The sequence below is a fragment of the Callorhinus ursinus genome, unplaced genomic scaffold (assembly GCF_003265705.2).
Source record: "Callorhinus ursinus isolate GAN/ISIS: 27379988/994484 unplaced genomic scaffold, GSC_fseal_2.0 scaffold1, whole genome shotgun sequence".
Taxonomy (NCBI): domain Eukaryota; kingdom Metazoa; phylum Chordata; class Mammalia; order Carnivora; family Otariidae; genus Callorhinus; species Callorhinus ursinus.
In genome coordinates this window covers 112,563,463-112,582,257 of record NW_027397063.1, presented here as the reverse complement: position 1 = coordinate 112,582,257, position 18,795 = coordinate 112,563,463, and the positions used below count along the sequence as shown (strand labels likewise).

The 18,795-nt window shown below is 45.1% G+C and overlaps 1 protein-coding gene across 5 annotated transcripts in view; it reads right to left on the bottom strand.

Moving 5' to 3' along the window:
• NMNAT3 (nicotinamide nucleotide adenylyltransferase 3) overlaps positions 1-18,795 on the bottom strand; it is a 119,549-nt gene that overhangs the window by 29,794 nt on the left and 70,960 nt on the right. The window contains exon 1 of one of the 5 annotated variants that reach the window (XM_073899394.1): positions 810-826. The exons of the other annotated variants lie outside the window; for them this stretch is intronic. The gene's annotated coding sequence lies outside the window, so the exon portion shown is untranslated. Of the gene's footprint in view, positions 1-809; positions 827-18,795 lie in introns of those variants that run through there. 5 annotated transcript variants of the gene reach the window in all.

Below are 18,795 nucleotides of genomic sequence, written 5' to 3'. Positions count from 1 at the left end.
TGGGGTGGGAGGGATGGGGTGGCTGGGTGATAGACATTGGGGAGGGTATGGGCTATGGTGAGCGCTGTGAATTGTACAAGGCTGTTGAATCACAGATATGTACCTCTGAAACAAATAATGCAATATATGTTAAGAAAAAAAAAAGATAGCAGGAGGGGAGGAATAAAGGGGGGTAAATCGGAGGGGGAGACGAACCATGAGAGACGACGGACTCTGAAAAACAAACTGAGGGTTCTAGAGGGGAGGGGGTGGGGGGATGGGTTAGCCTGGTGATGGGTATTAAAGAGGGCACATTCTGCATAGAGCACTGGATGTTATGCACAAACAATGAATAATGGAACACTACATCAAAAACTAATGATGTAATGTATGGTGATTAACATAACAATAAAAAATTTAAAGAAAAGAAAAAAAAAGAATTAACATATGTATTTAAAACAAAACTGTGCTAGTCCAAACAACTGAGAGAAGCTAGAGGTCATGCTCAGGCCTAGCCGGCTCCTACTGCACCCCTTCCCTGGGCACACTCCACCCCGGCTCAGAGAAGCTCAGTGTCCCTGCGTGCACAGGCACAGTCCAACGCTTACCCACTTCACGGACCCTTCTGTCCTTTTCCTTCTTTCTTTGGTTGTGCTGGCTGAAAAGCACCCTGGGAACCAGGGCCTTGAAAGGCAAAAGTCTTTTAAGAAATATCAGGAGCAAGTGTTGCAAGGTAAACAAGGAAAGGAAGCCAGAGTGATGATAAGGAGGTTGAAAAAAAAGACAAGGATCTCACCAAATGGATCTGCATGCTTTTCCAAAGAGCTTACTCTGATTAAACCTGGCCTCCAAGCGAAGTCTGGAAAACATGATTTGGAAAACATGAGCCTGTTGAGGCTTTGAGGCCACTCTGGCCTGCTCTTCATTTTCTTCGTCAAGTTCTGTTCTTTGGTTTGTTTCCTCAGATTGCTCTTAGCTCTCATGGCCCAGATGAACTTGAAACTGCCTCTTTATTGCTCTGTTCTGAGCGCTGTTGACCAGAAGCACCGCCCACCTTCAAGGGCCACTCGATGCCCGGATGGAGGCGTCCTGGGACAGGGAGACCAGATCCAGGAATTCCGGTTATCCCCGTAGAGCCGCGGTCCTCTGGCGGCGCAGTAGGTGGGCTGCACCAGGGTGGCTCCTGGAACTGTGACCATCTTCCCTCCCCTTCCAGTGCCGGTGGCGTCTGCGGCTCTCCTATCTGCCCTCCATTTCCCTCACTGCTTTCCGTGTGAAGTCTGTCTTTCCACCAGCACGCTCTTCCTGCACACTACAAAGCCCCCTCTGGTCTCCAGAAGCCTTCAATGCCTGAGCTTGTCAGCGGGAGCTTTCTCTTTCTTTCGTTTCCAAATGTCCTGCTTTCTTTGTGTGCAACTTCTTAAAAAACAGGCAAAGTAAACAACAAAGCAGCTATATTTCACAGGGCTTCAACTTCCTTTCTGGTCCTGGAGAGTGGGGCCCCTTTTCTTTCCTCTCTCCTGCTCCCTTCATTCTCTACAACTGTTTTCCCAAGTCCCAGGCGCTCGGTGCCGGTCACCTGGCAGTGCTTTCCATTTATCGGAGCGCTGACAAAGCCTCTGATGGGGTGGCTGGCTCCTTGGGGTCCTCTGTGCTTTCGGAGTATTAGAACCTCTTTCTTTTTGTTTTATTATGTTAATCACCATACATTACATTAGTTTTTGGTGTAGGGTTCCATGATTCATTGTGCATAACACCCAGTGCTCCACGCAGAACATGCCCTCTTTAATACCCATCACCAGGCTAACCCATTCCCCGACCCCCTCCCCTCTAGAACCCTGTTTGTTTCTCAGAGTCCACAGTCTCTCATGGTTCGTCTCTCCCTCCGATTTCTCCTTCATTTTTCCCTTCCTGCTATCCTTTTTTTTTTTTTTTTAACATATAATGTATTATTTGTTTCAGAGGTACAGGTCTGTGATTCAGTAGTCTTACACAATTCACAGCGCTCACCATAGCACATACCCTCCCCCATGTCCATCACCCAGCCACCTCATCCCTCCCACCCCCCACTACTCCACAGCAAGCCCCCTCAGTTTGCTTCCTGAGATTAAGATTCTCTTATGGTTTGTCTCCCTCTCTGTAGAACCTCTTTCTTACATGTGCCTCTGTTTTCCAACATTTAATTCCTGCCTGTTGATCAGAATGAGTCTCCTTTCAGAGTAGGTACGTTTTTTAAAAAAAGAACTTGCCAGAACTCCCAAATTCTAGAGTCTCAAGGCTCCTCAGAAACTCATTGCTTTCTCTTTGGGGTCCTCGAACAGTAACTACATAGGGGAAAAGAGGCAGTGGGGGGCAGGTTGTAATCAGGCACTTCTGGCTTGGTGTGTAGTCTGCTGAAGGAGTCACGGGAAAACTGCACAAAACACTGCTGTGGGCAGCCTCCGTATGTGGAATCTCTGTGTGTACAAAGCAGCCTCATTTCCCATTAACGAATTACTAGTCCTGGGCTGTATGCCACAACTGTGCTCTTTTTTTAAAGATTTTATTTATTTATTTTTGAGAGGGAGAGAGGGAGAAGTGCGAGAGAGAGCATGAGCTGGTGGAGAGGCAGAGAGAGAGAGAGGGGCAGACTCCCCACTGAGCAGGGAGCCCGATCCGGGGCTCGATCCCAGGGCCCTGGGATCATGACCTGAGCTGAAGGCAGACGCTTAACCCACTGAGCCACCCAGGCGCCCCTCACACAACCGTGCTCTTAAGACAGGTTTTGTAGTGGCAGGAACTTGAGGGCGAGTAGGCAGAGGCATACCTGAGTGATGAAGACTCTGCTGCTTATGAGCCGTGTGACCTGGGGCAAATGACTTCACCTTTCGTTTTCAGTCTCTTTACCTGAATCACATGAGCTTATGTAGGAGACAAAGATCAGTTCAGGACAAATGTGTGGTGGGAGGGCACACTAGACATATCCGAATTTCCCCTACCTATCCCCTGTTTTCACTACAAACACCATTTCTCTTCTTCTAAAGGCAAAAGGGAGCCTCGTGCATTTATTTAGCCGGCAGGCTGGCATGCACTTTAAGCCAGGTGGTGTACCAGCACTGTAAATTCTGAAATAAATACTGTGGGAGCCCTGTCCTCATGGGGGGTTCAGTCCTGGGGGAGACAGACAGCCACCATGAGGTGGTCAGTGGGGAGGGCAGAGGTACATGAGGAGCCCAGAAGAGGCTCTGAACAGGTGGAGCAGATGTTTTGGAGGAAGGGACCTCTAAACTGAGTTATGTATGATGCACAAAGTATATGGTGACCTAAGAAAGGTAAAATCTTATCAAATCAATTCTTTCTACTCTAACTACATTGAAAAGAGACTTGTAAAAAAAGTCTTCAGAACAACTGAAGCTTGATGACTCCTTGATTCTGCACTAATATCCTTGCCCATTTCTTGATACGTTTTCAATTTACCTTCATGGTAATTTATACTCAAGGGAACTGTCCAAGATCTGCTAAGGGATTCAATAAAATAGGTCACAGAGTTAAATGCTTTGGTGAAACACAGGGCTTAATTTTATGGATAAAATATAAATTGCTTGGCTGCCTTTTTGCATTTTTTGTGTTAAGACTAACGATTGCTCAGTGAATGGGAAGGGATCGCTGTAAGAGTGAGGAAGCCATTTTCCTTATTCTATAAGCATACCTGGTAGGGTTGCGGGCTTTGCCATTGAGGTTAACAGGTGCTGCATTAGGGAAGAGACCTGAGTAGCCTGTCAGCCCACCTCCACCAGCAGGGCTGCCCCTGCAGTTGCTACAGGGACATGGAGCATTTTTCCTAAGATTGACATTAGGGGGAACAGGAGGAAAACAGTGCGTTAACACCAGCACTTTTCCTGATATTTCTCAGAGTGAGCCTGCATTGATTGATGTCTTTGTTAAAAATGCATCTCCCGGGCTGTACCTGGATCTGCTCTCTGGCAGGGAGGCTTAGGAACTTAGAGTCTTCCCAAGCATCCCGGGTGGTTGTGATACGCCCCTGGAGATCTGAGGGGCAGCACTGAGCACAGAGGAACCACTCCCCTTCAATTATGCAGGATCTTTTATTAACCCAGCAGTGGGCTCTAAAGTAAAGAAGGACCGCTTTGCTGTAATGACCAAATGACCTATGAATATGGAATAAAAGGATAAAGTCAATTGTATCTCAAAAAATATCTAGTGACAAAAAGAAGGTTTGGGTTTCCTAGGCTGTAAATGTTTTATGGAGTTTAATGCAATTTCATTTTTGAGGTTTGTTTCTAATACCCTTCATTTACTTGTTTAATGTATTCATCGGTCAATTCTGATTATGTAAATTGCAGATAATCTTCTTCCATTTGCCATCTAAGACATAATTTAGAGTTGCGAAACTAACCGAAAGCTAACCATTCTCACCAAGCACTAAAAAAATGAGTCCCTCTGGGGGAACATTTTTCCTAAAAGTTTTATTTTTCTTTTCATTCCAAGGGTTGTTTAGATTAGTGTTTCTCTAGTTGTTCTGTGTAATGATTTATATGCACTTACCAGCAACCCCCTCCCCCCACCCAAAAAAAGGGGTTCAGTGGTCAAATAAGCTTTGGAAATACCAGGGTAGACAAAGTGAAAGGTCTTATTGCAGACTGCAGATCCTCTGAGAGCCCCTAACGTGGATGTGCATAGTCACTCTCCCAGAAAGGCAGAGAAATCTCAGGGTTTACCAAGCTCATTTAGGTTTCATGGAACATTCTGCTGGATGAGAGTTCAGAGGACCAATCTTGTGAGTTACACAGTTAACTCCACTGGCAAGTTATGGCAGGGGGATCAGCTGCATTGATTTAGATGAACTGCTCAAAAAACCCGGGCCTAGGAAGTGTTTTACAAGTGGAGGTATATATTACATCACTTGGGGGGGGAGCTTCCTCAAATACAGACCTCCCCACCTTGACATCCAGGGTTTAAACGCTGATGTAAATTATGTAATCACAATCTAGTTGGTTACCACCACCACTGCTACCATCATCAAATCACGATCAGCATCTTTGATGAACACCACAGTCCCTACCACTACTACCACGTTGGTAGTGCTACCACCATCACCCCAGGACTGACAAGATCACTGCTCTCACCAACACCATGATCGGTCCCAACACCACCGCCACCACACTGTGAGCAATTAATGCTATGGCCATTATTGCGCCATGATCTGCGCTCCCACCACTGTTGCTGGTGGACCATCCCTACATCCCTCCAGTGTTTGGCCTGGAGAGGAGAGAAACAACAGTGTCCTTATTTCAGGTTGCACTCAAAGGTCGGAAGGCTAGATACCATTGCACATACTCATCCCGGGTTACTGTGGCATCCCAATAATCATCAAGTGGAACCAGACATGACGTCGCAGTGGAATCTTGGGGTTCACCGTCTAGAGTCTAAACTGGATCTCCAATCCAAGGCAGGGGTACCTCAATTACCTCTGTGACTAGAGTAAAACATGTCACATAGGTCTGCCACGTCAGCCTCTGATGGGAAGATTCAGCCCCAATCTGATTTCAGAAACGTGGAAGCTGGACTTGAGCTAATTCAGGAGCAGTGCTAGCCATGTGCCGACCACAGAGGGACTTTAAAACTGGCACAAAATGAGACTTGTTACTGCTTGAGGACCCAGTCTGGGGGCGAGGGGGAGAGGGGTCACAGCAGAAAAAAACTGTATGTTACAGTTTATGTAATTCAGTTACTTTAAAGTGGTATTTTATGTATGCACTGTTGTATATATTACACATATATAAATGTATAATGATGATGATGATGGTGGACAGCACGTATTGAGTGCTAACAAAGTGTTGGGAACTGTGCTAAAGGCTTTACGCATATTATCCCGGTAATGTTCACGACTTCCATATGAAAGAAGTGTGACTGTTAGTCGCATTTTCCTGATGAAGAAACTGTGAAGTAGAGGAGTTGCGTAACTGGCCCAAGGTCCTAAAGTGAATTAATTGTAGCACTGCCATATGAACCGAGGGAGTCTGGTTCCAGGGCCCATGATCTTAACCCAAATCATACACTGGTAACACACTGTCTGAACACTGTCTACACATATATGCAGTATAATAACATCACCTGCACACAGGTCAGCCTGCATGGAGTGATTTGCAGGAATGTTCAAGGATACTGTTGATTATGTGTGATTTGTCTCATGTGCTAATTTCTGAGAGGAGATTTAGGTCAACTGAATTCAACACGGCAAAAAGAGACACAAAAGACCACCAAGTGCAAAGCAATTTGGTGCAAAATATGATGGAGATGATGACTACTCCCTAGGCAAAGTTCACATCATACGTATGCAATGAGCAGCTGCGGTGTGCAGGGCAATGGAAAAAGGCAATGCCATTCCTCCTGCCCCTTAGCCTGTAGCTTATCATGCGTGCTGAAGTCCTGAATGGACCTCTGGGAAAGATAAGCTAGCTTCAAATAGCTTAAGTTTCCAAGCACTTCACAGACAGCAAGAGCACTGGACACAGACTGGGGATGATTCGGAGGGTGGTGCAGAGGGTGCCTGCAAAGGGACTGGCCCTCTGTCCTCCTCACCTTAGCTCATTCCTTAGACATACCCATATTAGAAATGATCGCTTTGCGAATGTACCTATTGTTAACTCTTCAAAATATATAAATATATGCACACTCACATGGATATTCTACACAATACAGACATTCACTTTTTTGGTTTTTTACAAAAAGAGATGGATTTCCTCAGATAGTTTTTAAGCCGTACCCCACTCTCAGTGTCCAAAATGGGGCCAGAACCATAGTTGGGGATGCTCTGACTCCTGTACTGGGTGGGCAAGGTTGCTGGGCTGGAGGCGAAGATGCCCCCAGCTCTAAAATCCCATCATCATCATCATCATGCTTATCATCTGCTGCTTAGTAAGCGCCAAGGGTGTGCCAGGCTCTGTGTGGAGTGTTTATAGGGTTTCAATCCTCACAAGTCTCGAAAGGCAGCTGCCATCATTCCCCCGAGGCTGCTTTGCTGGCTTGGCCAAGGTTGCACAGGCCGGAAATGGCAGTGCTGAGACATGGAAGCAGGTTTATTTGTCTGGCTTTGAAGTTTTGCTTGTCCATGTGCTCTGTGCTTGTTTTAACTATATGAAGTACCTCTTAGATTAAGATTCTTTGTCTCTAAAATGGTTGTGCACAGAAATAATGCTACTTCATGGGCTTGCATGTAAAAACATTTTGTAAAATATAAGGAGCCATTCAAAGGTACTATTATTACTATTATTTTGGTTTCACATGATAAAATTAAATGTAACAAATTTGTTTCGCTGGTTGGATAATTTCAATATAACCTTTGTAGTCTGATGTATTTTAACTTTTTATTTTGAAATAATCTGTGACTCGACAAAGTTGCCAAGTACTTAGCAAGGACAGTAGAAGGACTTCCCATATCCTTCACTTGGCTCCCGCTAATGTTAACATCTCTGATGACCATGGCACAACCATCTAAGCCAGGAAGTTACCATTGGCACGACTCACGAATCTCGAGACCGTATTCCTAATTCCCCTCGATCACCTTGTTCTGGTCTAGAGTCCAATCCAGGATCCCAAATTGCACGTAACTGTCCTGTATCCTATTCTCCTCTGACTGGGGACAGCTCCTCAGTGTCTTATGACCTGGACCCTTGAGAAAAGTACTGGCCAGTTTTTTTGGGTGGAACATCCGTTGGTTTGGTTCGTCTGAGGTTTTCTCTCCGTTGGATGGAATTTATGCCCCTCAGCAAGAATACCGCGGAGACGATGTTGCGCCCCTTCTCAGTGCATCATGTCCAGGGTGCCCGCCATCGCTTTGTCTTGATTCTGGTGATACTAACGTTGATAGTTGGTTGAGGTGGTGTCTGTCAGAGTTCCCTACTGTTAAGTTACTATCTTCCCCTGTGTATCTGTAAATACTGAGCATCTTGTGGGAAAATACTTTGAGACTATGCAAATATCCTGTTTCCCATCATACTTTTGCCCACTAATTTTATCATACATTGATGATGCTGGTCTGCAACAACCATTACTGTGATGTTCGCCAAATGGTGATTTTTTTTTTTTTATTTCCAACATTCCTTCCCCAGCATTCATTAGAATTCTACCGTAAGGAGGAACTGTCCTTTCTGCTGTGTTTATTCATTTATTCATTCAATCATTTATTTATATCCTTATGGACTCATGGATATTTATTTTATTCTGTGGGGTGTAATCCATCATTATTTATATTATTCCTCAAATTATCCCAGATTTGCCCAATGGAACATCCTTTAAATTGGCTCTGGTGTTTTTTTGACATGATCCCATCATTTATTAAAGCACTTCCTTGTTTTCTGGCACCATAAGATATTCAGATTTATCTTGTTTGTTCTCTGCCCCAGCTCAGGAATCCAACATTTCTCCAAAAAGCCCTGGCTTTTTTTTTTTTTTTAAATTGAAGAACAGCATTTAGAAACCAAGAAGGCTAGTTGTGTTCAGTGCTACTGGGGTTTTGTGGTTTCTAGGCATCTCTTAGAAGACAGGAACTAGAAAATTATGTTAGACATTATAATTATATATCATATAATTATGTAACACACATCCACACCCCCCCCCGTATTTCCTTCTTTAACAATCCCTCCATGTATACAATAAAAACCCTGTGTTCATACTGAAACCTCCAGTTCCAATCCAACATTACAGGGTTCATTCCTGCCTCCCTTCCTTCCCTTATTGTACCTTCTTTCTTCAACAGTGAGAAACCAGGCTCTACCATCCAGAAGAATTTACGCATTTGCTTGCTCTCAGTATTTACATAAAGTAGCTTCAAAATTGCTCACCTCTACCCCTGTGGAAAATAAATGTTCTGGCTAGAGAACAGTACTTATGTATACTTCTTTTTGGCTTCAGCCTCCCAGTATCCAGTCAGACTGCTGCTTTCCAAGTTCCTGAGGCTGGTTCTTTGCTTTCCCACTGCCTCCAGTGGGGCTGTCTATTCCTTCGTAGTAAAGTAAAGCTATTTGTTACCGTTTGTATTTCATCATGGGGTCCTCTCTCATCCAGGTTGACGTTAATCATCTATTTAGTTACTTTGGTATGTGATTCCGAGTCAGACTAGAAAAAGAGGTACACAAAGAGAAGGGTCTCTCCTCCTCCGTCCTAGCTTCTACCCTGTTCCCATCCCCCCATTCTTTACACTCTTTTCCTATCCACCTGCTGGAAGGAACCAGTCTCATTAGTTTACAAAATCTATTCTTAAATGATTTTGTCTTCCTAAGATTTATTTTATTTATTTTATTTATTTATACAGACACATCTTTTCAATTTGTTTTAATTAATGCCCTTTGTACTGTTGGGAGTGTTGCTTAACTATTTTATCTGATGTTGGCCTGGGTTTTCTGAATGCCCTTTTCATGAGTTCTCTTTATGATCTGCTTAGCAAAGAAGGCAAATGCTCATGTCTGACTCTGAGTCATCTTTGCTTCCCGCTGGAAGACAAAGATGGTTGCAGGTCTTGGCATATTAACCCTGGAGCTGTCTCCTGGGGGAGCTGAAGGTTAGGCCTGACTGGTTGGCGCAGCAGCAGTGGGAAGAGACAATAAGGGTCTGCTACAGAGCTGGGGCCCCCCCATAGCGAGATGGTAAGAGCACTGCATTCTAAGAGACTGCGCCTTTGTCCTTTACTTGCTGGGGAGGTCTCATGCAAATGTGTTACCTCTCCAGGTCTCAAGTTTCCTTATCCTGTAAATGGGAATATTAATACTTAGTCACAGGAACGTTTTGAGGATGATGTGACACTATCTGAATCCCCCAGCCCTGCACATGGAAGAGGTTCACAGAATGACAGTGTCCCTTCTTCACTTAACCACCTCCCCATCCTTATAAGGACATATGTTGTTCCCATTCTTTCTTGACATTTTTAATTAAACTTTTTATTTTGAGATTAACTGTAGATTTAAATTTTTTTTATTTATTTGAGAGAGAGAGAGAGTGCACAAGCAAGCCGGAGGGGCAGGGAGAGGGAGAAAGAGAACCTCAAGCAGACTCCACGCTGAGCTTGGAGCCTGACGTGGGGCTCGATCTCACGACCCGGAGATCATGACCTGAGCCGAAACCAAGAGTCGGACGCTTAACTGACTGTGCCACCGAGGTGCCCCAAGATCTGTAGATTTGTCTGTAGTTTAAGAAATAATACAGAGCGATCCCATCTGCTCTTCATCCGGTTCCCCCCAATGGTAACATCTTGCACTATTATAGTACAGTATCACAACCAGGACCTCGGGATTAGAGAATGCATCCGTCTTGGTCACATTTCATCAGTTTTACATGCATTCATTTGAGCATGTGCCTTTAGCTCCCTGAAATTTCATCATGCCTGTAGTTTGCATTTATCCACAGCCACCACAGCTGAGCTACATGTTCGTTCCCTCACCACAACAAGCCCTCAGTTGTCCCTTTATAACCACACCCACTTCCCTCCTCTCAAACCCCATCCCGAATCCCTGGCAACCACTAATATAGTCTCATTCATATAATTTAGTAATTTCAAGAATGTTATATAAATGGAGTCATAGAATATGTAACCTTTTAGGAGTGGCTTTTTTCCCTTGGCATTACTCCCTGGAGATTCATCAAAGTTGTGTGTATAGTTTCTTTTTATTACTGCATAATATTCTCTGGTACGGATGTATCACAGTTTATTCACTCCTTGAAGGACATCTGATTTTTTCCAGTGTTTAGCTATTGTCAAGGAAGCTGTAGCGAACATTTGTGTACAGGTTTTTGTGTGAAAATAAGGTTTCCTTTCTCTGGGATAAATGCCTGTGAGTGCAGTTGCTGGGTATATGTTAGTTTCATGTTTGGTTTTATAGAAATCGCTACACTGTTTTCTAGAGTGGTTGTGGCATTTTACATTCCTTCCAGCAAGTAAGAGTGGTCCTGTTTCTCTGCAACCTTTCTAGCATTCAGTGTCATTATTTTTTCTTAGCCATTGCATGGGTGTGTAGTAATACCTTACTGTGGTTTTAAAGTTGCATTCTCTAATGGCGAACATTTTAAATATCTTTTCATGTGCTTATCTGCCATCTGATTATCCTCTTCAGTGAAAGCTCTCTTTGGTGTCTTTTGCCCATTTCCTAACTGGGCTGTTTTGTGTTTTTATTGTTAAATTTTGAGAATTCTTTTTTTTTTTTTAAAGATTTTATTTATTTGACAGAAAGAGCACAAGCAGGGGGAGCGGCAGGCAGGAGAGGGAGAAGCAGGCTTCCCGCTGAGCAGGGAGCCCAATATGGGGCTCGATCCAAGGACCCTGGTATCATAACCTGAGCCGAAGGCAGACGCTTAACCGACTGAGCCACCCAGGCGCCCCATTGAGAATTCTTTATATAGTTTAAATAGTAGTCCTTTCTTGGATACGTGATTTGCAACTTCAACTCTTTGAGGAATAAGACCAAATAAGAGTAACACTAAATAAGCAAAAAATTAAAAACCATCGATTTGTTTTCATTTTGTATTTGGGAGAAAGGGGGAGGGGATGGAAAAACGGGAGGAGGCGTCTTGTAGTTTATGAAGACACGAATAATGGTTCCCATTTTTTCATAGCACTCTGTATGTGCACAGCAGTAAGGCAGAATGGAAACCAGAAAAATGTCTGAGGGCCTCGGTACAAAGCACATTCACTGGTGAAGTGCTGTTCACCCCTAACCTGGTGCAGCCAAGTCTGATAGGAGAGCACCTGCCATGGAGACTGCCCTCTCAGAGACCCTTCCGGGATCTTTTTCACTGAAGCCACATTTCCAAGCAGACATATAAAGAAAATGCTGATGTGTTACTAAATCAGAAAAATACCTCCTTTTGAAAGACTTTGGAATGTAACACTTGTGTGGCCTCAAGCCCTTGAAGCCTCACATGAGAAAGAGAAAATTATCTTGGCTCAAAACAATGGCTGGAGTAATTCAACATTCTTAAATCTATCTCCTCCAGAAAAATCTTTTAAATTAGAAATGTGAAAATAAACAGTTTTTCAGGCCAGGCTGGAGAACTGCCCATGAATATATATTGAAATCATTCTATTTGATTAATAAATGTCTGTGTGAGCCCAAGATTAAAGCAACATGCTGAGCTTATATAATATTTACTCCTGCTCTCATGGTATCTCCTAAAGCCCAGAAGACCCGAAACTGGGGCTGTCACTGCCTTAAACAGAATTATTAGAGCTTAATTTCCCCCCTTATCTCAGACTGTCCTGCACCACCTTATCATGATGCATTTAATTCTCTCTCTATTCACTGTGTAATAGAGAATCAAAATTAAAGTCACAGGGGTAGCAAAAGTGATGTGCATCACGCTGGACACTGATCAGATATTTTCACTTAACACAGAAAACTGCTGGTGTAAATGATATTGCAATAAATATGCTTCAATTTAAAATGCAAGGCGCTGAGAGGAAAACCTGAGAGTCATAAAATACTCTACCCCTCCTCAAGGTTGTCCAAAGGGAAAAAAAGTACAAGGCTCTCAACCGGGTTGTTATCTTTACAATGCAATTTAATCTGGGATGCCACAAACATGTGGGGCAGGATCGTTAGGAAGTAACATCATAAAGTATCGAGAAAAGGCTAAAGAAAACAGGAGAAACCGTTGTGTGGTTTTCTCACCCCTATGCACAGATAGGAGAATATGATGCTAACCTGTCCGGTCGTGGCCAGAGAAAACAGAAACTGCTTTCAGCCAGCCCTGGGTTGAGGCCTCCTCAGATGCTACTGGGGAGACCAAAGGCGTTCTGCATGTGTTGTGTGGGCTAGACGCTCCATGTACATCATTTCATTGAAGCCTTATCATAAATAACCTTGCAAAAGTTAGGAGATGTTATTCCCCTGTTGCAGTTGAGGACACACAGGTTGGAAGGGTGAAATAAGCTGCTCAAGGTCATGCATGAGTGAATGGGTTTGCTACCAAGGCTGACTTCAAAGCCAGTGCTCTTTCTGTGACCCTGTGGTCCCAGGGAAGGGAGCAATGTCCCCTCTATGGCTCACTACTCTGCAGTGCTTTCTCTGGTGGGTTGTGGCATCTGAGGGAAAGCAGAAATAGAGGTGAGAATCCCAGCACCCAGAACCAACTCAGGGCTGAGCGTGGCTGGGTGGCAGGCAGGGCTGGGAGGAGTCTGTGTGCTGGGCAGGCTGCCAGGCCCAGGCGCGGCTTCCTGGATCCTGCCTAGGCTGGGGCAGAGATTTGGCTGAGAGCAGATATGCGTCCATTTCTGCTGCACGTGTCTAGAAAACTAGTGTTCTTCCTTCTGGAAGCATCCATTTGGCCAATTATAGGAGAAGCATGAAGGATAAACTCTGGACTGTAATTTGGGACCCTGAATTCAAATCAGAGCAAAATTGGGGGAACAGAGCCTACCATTTACAGTTTCTGAGCACTCAAGAAAAAGAGATGAGTGCTCAGAGCCAGCAAGAATTCACTGAGAAGTCATTTCCCTCTTTGGTAGTTTCCAGATGAGCAGGCAGGTAACAGCCAATGAGGGAGAACCTTATCCGGACATCTGACAGGGTCTCATGGCAAGGAGAAATGCACCCTGGGCCAGCTTGCTGCCAGGAGTTATAGAGGGCTGTGCACCTGCCCCCGGGACTGAGTCCTCCTGGCCCTGCTGATTGGGCCGGGGGGGTGGGGTGGGGGTTGCTGAACGCTCAGTCAGCAGTCCTGGCACCGGATGGCGGTCCCAGGGAGAGCAGGGAGCTGAGGGCATTCTAGCAGTCGCTTTACCAGAGGCTCTCTGGTGGGAATCCCTGTGCCAAGGTTCCCTCCGTGGCTGAGACTTCAGCTACTAGACATCCACTGGCCACCTGGTTAAGACTTTGAATGAGTCCCTTCACCTTAAAGTCCACATTCCTTACCTGGCATTTCAGACTCCCAAGGTCAAGCCCCGACCACGTCCCCACTTCCAGCGGGGCCACCCAGACTGTGTGCTCTCCCCGAATCTGGGTTTGACACCTGTCATTCCTGAGGCCTTGCAAAAGCCTGCCGTTGCATCCCTGCAGCACAGGGAGGAGAGAACACTAGCCTTGGGGGCCATCAGGCTTCAGCTCCTCATGTAGTTAGCTGTGGCACTGACAACCTCCCCGGGCCTCAGTTTCCCTGTCTCCACAGGGAGGGATACCACCCCCTGCTGCGTTCCAGTCCTGTACTCCCACCACCTTCTTTCACCCTGACCCACAACACCCCCTGTTACTCTTATGCTTAAAGCAACCCTTCTCATCCCAACCTCCCCGGCTTGTCCCATCGGATTCACAGGTTCTCAGGAGCAGGACTCGAAGTACCTTCATCTTTGTGAAATCCTTCTGGACTCGGAGGTTTGCACATTATAAGGCTTCTCTGCCTTGTGGTCATTTTTTTTTTAAAGATTTTATTTATTTATTTGTGAGAGAGAGAATGAGAGATAGAGAGCACGAGAGGGAAGAGGGTCAGAGGGAGAAGCAGACTCCCCGCTGAGCAGGGAGCCCGATGTAGGACTCGATCCCGGGACTCCAGGATCATGACCTGAGCCGAAGGCAGTCGCTCAACCAACTGAGCCACCCAGGCGCCCCTTGTGGTCATTTTCACAAGCTTCTTTACTTCACTGCCCGGACTCAGCTCCCCACTGGCCCAGACTCTTCTACTCTGCGCTCCGAAACGGCATATTCCCCGGCATCTCCTTCTTCACTGAGGGTTCATGCCCCTGTCCCTGCCGCCTCCACCTCGCTTAGCTTCTGTCGACCAATCTGTAAAACCATGGTCATACTGGCATATTGAGATCCTCTCCATCTACAATCTGGTCATTACTGGGGTGCAATTTCCAAGTCCACACAATCTAACACATTGGCTCTCTGTCCCCTCATTAGCAAAGCGTTCTCCTCTGTGCCCTGAAGCCACCCGTGGGTTCCTTTATGCACTGGACCCTGTTACCCCCAAGACTACTATAGTCACTAATCCGTTCCTTCAGTTCTTGGTAGCTACGTATTCCACCCTTTCCGATCAAACTGTGCATCCACCTTGCATCCACAGAGTCACTCTTGACCGTGCCCTGCCCACCTCCCCTCTCCTTCTGCACTTCACTTTTGATCACCTGAGATCCCAGGTCAGTCCTTTCAAGGATGCTCATGGCAATACCTGAAGCCCCATGCCCCGGCAAACCTCCATTGCCTCCACCTAGCAAATTCCTTCCCTGGTTGAACCCAGCTACCTTCTTTCTCTGTGATTGTCACAGAGCAACCAAAACTGCTGAGAGAAGCCCTCGCTGGGGCCTCTCGCAGTGCTGAGTCCAGATGGACTAGCCACACGCCCTGCACGAAGGTGAGGTTCTGGCCCATGTGGTCTCCTACCGCACACCCACCATCTTCCCTCCCCAAGCCTCTGAACTCCCAGAAGCCCTCACTTTCAGCTGGGGACCGTGCCACCTATGTTGGAAGGCAAGAGAAGCCACACGGGAGAGTGTCCCCATGTCCACCTTTGTCCTGCCCATTTGACCCCCAGTTACAATAGCCGCAGCCTAGGGCCAGTCCATCCACTTGGGCTTGGGTTTCTTGTCCCTCTTTATCCCACAGGAACACCACCACAGAGGCTGAAAATCAGCCATCTGCAGCCTGAGTCTGCAGGCATGTCTTGCCTGGTCCACAGAGTGTAATTACTTTTTATATTTGATGAGCCAATATTTAATATTGTAGCGCTTTGTTTAAAAAAACTTTTAATTTTGATATAATTTCAGGCTTAAGGGAAAACAGCAAGAACACTACAAAGAATTTTCATATACATTTCACCCAGATTCCCCAATGGTAGTATTTACCACAGGTGCTTTATCCTACTTTCTCTCTCTCTTTCACCACATACACACACACATTTTTTTTCTGAGCCAGATGGGTAAATGCAGACATAATGTCCCTGCATTCCTTAATATTTTAGCATGTTTTCTTTAAACAAAAACATTCTTTTACATAACTACAATAAAATAATACAAATCAAGGAGTTAATGTTGATACAATCCTCTTTGCTAACTTACAAATCCAGTTCATATTTTCACCAAATTTCCACTGATGCTTTTTTTTACAGTAATAATCAACCCATGATCGGCAGACTGCATTCAGTTGTCATGTCTCTTTAGCTCTTCATCTAGAATAGCCCTTCGGTCTGCTCTTCAAGACACTGACATTTTATACAGGCCAATTATTTGGTAGCCTGTCTCCCGCCTTAGCTTTGTGTGATGTTTCCTCGGGAGGAGATTCAGGGTGTGCGCTCCTGGTGGGCACGACGCGGAGGCGATGGGGCACCCTTCCCAGTGCATCAGGTCAGGAAACACCTGTGTCATTACGTTCCATCCTGCTGAAGTCAGCTTTGATCATTTGGTTAAGGCGATGTCTTTTGGGTTTCTCTGCCATAAAGTTAGGATTTTCTCCTTTCTGATTAGTAAGTCTATTGTCAGGAGTTACTTTGTGAGTATGTAAGTATCTTAGGTCTAGTTTTAGAACCCATTAATGATTCTTGCTTCAATCAATTATAATGTGGCTGCCAAATGGTGATTTTCTAGCTCTATCATTCCTTCTATGTTTATTAGTTGGCATTCAACTGTAAGAATACTGTCTCTCCCTTTATCTGTCTGTTCGTTTAACTAACTTAGTTGATTTATATCAGTTTAGATTAATGGCTGTTACTTTATTCAATGAGTTATAATCCTTATTTATTTTTATGCTCAAATTGTCCTAGATTTTATCAGTGGTACCTCCTTCAAGCTGGCTGCTATGTGTTTCTGCTGTGTCCCCATTATGTGAGCACTTTATTTTTTGGCTCCACAAGATATTCCAAGTTCAGCTTACACTTTCCCTGCCCCGGCCCCAGAATCAACCATTTTTTCCAAAGAGCCCTTTGGCAGATGGGTTAATATTTAGAAACCAAGATTAGAATTCTAGGTTGTACTATTACTGCTGGGGTATTATTATTTCTAGACCCTCTCAGCAGAGAGGGTAAGATAAAATGTATGTATGTCTGCATACATACTGACAGTCACGTCTGTCTGTTTGTCCAACTATCTTTTCTCTCCATGAACTCCTCACACGAATACCTTCGATTCCAATCTCACATCACTAGGGTATTTCTATGTCCCCTCTGTCTATATCTGTAACGCCTTTGTCTTGCAACAACAGTGAGAAGCCAGATTTTGATTATCCACAAGATATTTATTTACTTATCACTTAGTCCTAGTACACAAAGAAAGTAGTTTCAGAATTGATGGTCTAAGAATCTGGGAAAAAGAAACCTATTTATTAGAGATGAATATTCACCTACACTTGAATATTTAGTTTCCCATGTTTTGCAATCACAGACAATGCAGCAATCAATAATCTTTTCCACATGAACATTCATATTTGCAGCTTCCCTTATGAATTCAGAAGGTATGGCTATTCCCCCTCTTTGGACAGGGTACACGTGCTCCCACCAGGGCTGCTAGTCTGCTTGCTCTCTCTCTGATTTTATTTTTTTAAAAGATTTTATTTATTTATTTGACAGAGAGAGACACAGCGAGAGAGAGAACACAAGCAGGGGGAGTGGGAGAGGGAGAAGCAGGCTTCCCACTGAGCACGGAGCCCATCCTGGGATCATGATCTGAGCCGAAGGCAGACGCTTAATGACTGAGCCACCCAGGCGCCCCGCTCTCTCTGATTTTGACTATAAATACTCCCTCCTTGCTCTTGTACATTTAAACCCCACTTCACCTGGAGCTGGCCATTCCTGCAAGGACTGTCTCTACTAGCATCTCCAGTTCTCTTCTCTCATTCTCTCCAATCTGGTTGTCAATGCTACTGGCGCACTTTCCCCATCAGATCCAACCCATTATCAGGTTAGCTTCACCTTCTAGTTACCTTCCACATCTGTCACCTTCTCTTCGTGGCCTTCATGTCACCCTCTTATCAAAAGTATTGCTTCAGCTGTCACCTAACAGGCTTCCCTCCATCCCCTCCTTGGTGTGCACGTTGGGGTAAGGTAAGGTAGGGAGGGAAATGCAGATCTTCTCACAGCACTTAGGATGAAAAACATATTCCTTAACAGTGACCTGCAAGGCCCTCATAGTTTGCCCCTTCTCCTTCTCTCCCTTGTCTCGCCTCCCACAACTTTCCCCTTTGCTCCCTGCTTCACAGTCATCACAACCTGTTCAGTTCTTGGTAACCATGTTCTCTTCTGCCTCAGGGCCTTTGCACGTGCAACTTCCCTATGCCGAGAATGCCCTGCATCCTCTGAGCCCCGTCTAACCTCACTTTTAACTTAAAAAATGCCTCATTATTCTTTTCCAGCTCAGCCCTTCCTTCCATTCCCAGAAACGCTTTCCCTGGATTCTGACTACGTTGATTTGCCTCACTGTTCACACTGAGAGCATCAGAGCTTCCCCTCACTCATCTGAGTAATTTTTTATCTGTGGGATTTGATTAATGTCTGCCTCTCTATTAGGGGCTGAACACTTTTGACTCCTCTTCCCCAGTTCATCTGTTGAGACCAGAACTCCTGATGTGATGATATGAGGAGGCAGAGCCTTTGGGAGGTGATTGGGGTTAGATAAGGTCATGGGGGTGGAGCTCTCATGAACAGAATTAGTGCTCTTCTAAGAATCACAGGAGAGCTTGCTCCCTCTCTCTGCTGTCCACCCTGGAAGAGGCTCTTACCAGAACCTGACCCAGCTGACACCCCGATCTCAGACTTCCAGCTTTTAGAACTATAGAAATAAATGTATTTTCTTTGCTTGCAAACCACCCCATCTATGATGTTTTTGCTCATAGCAGTCTGAATGAC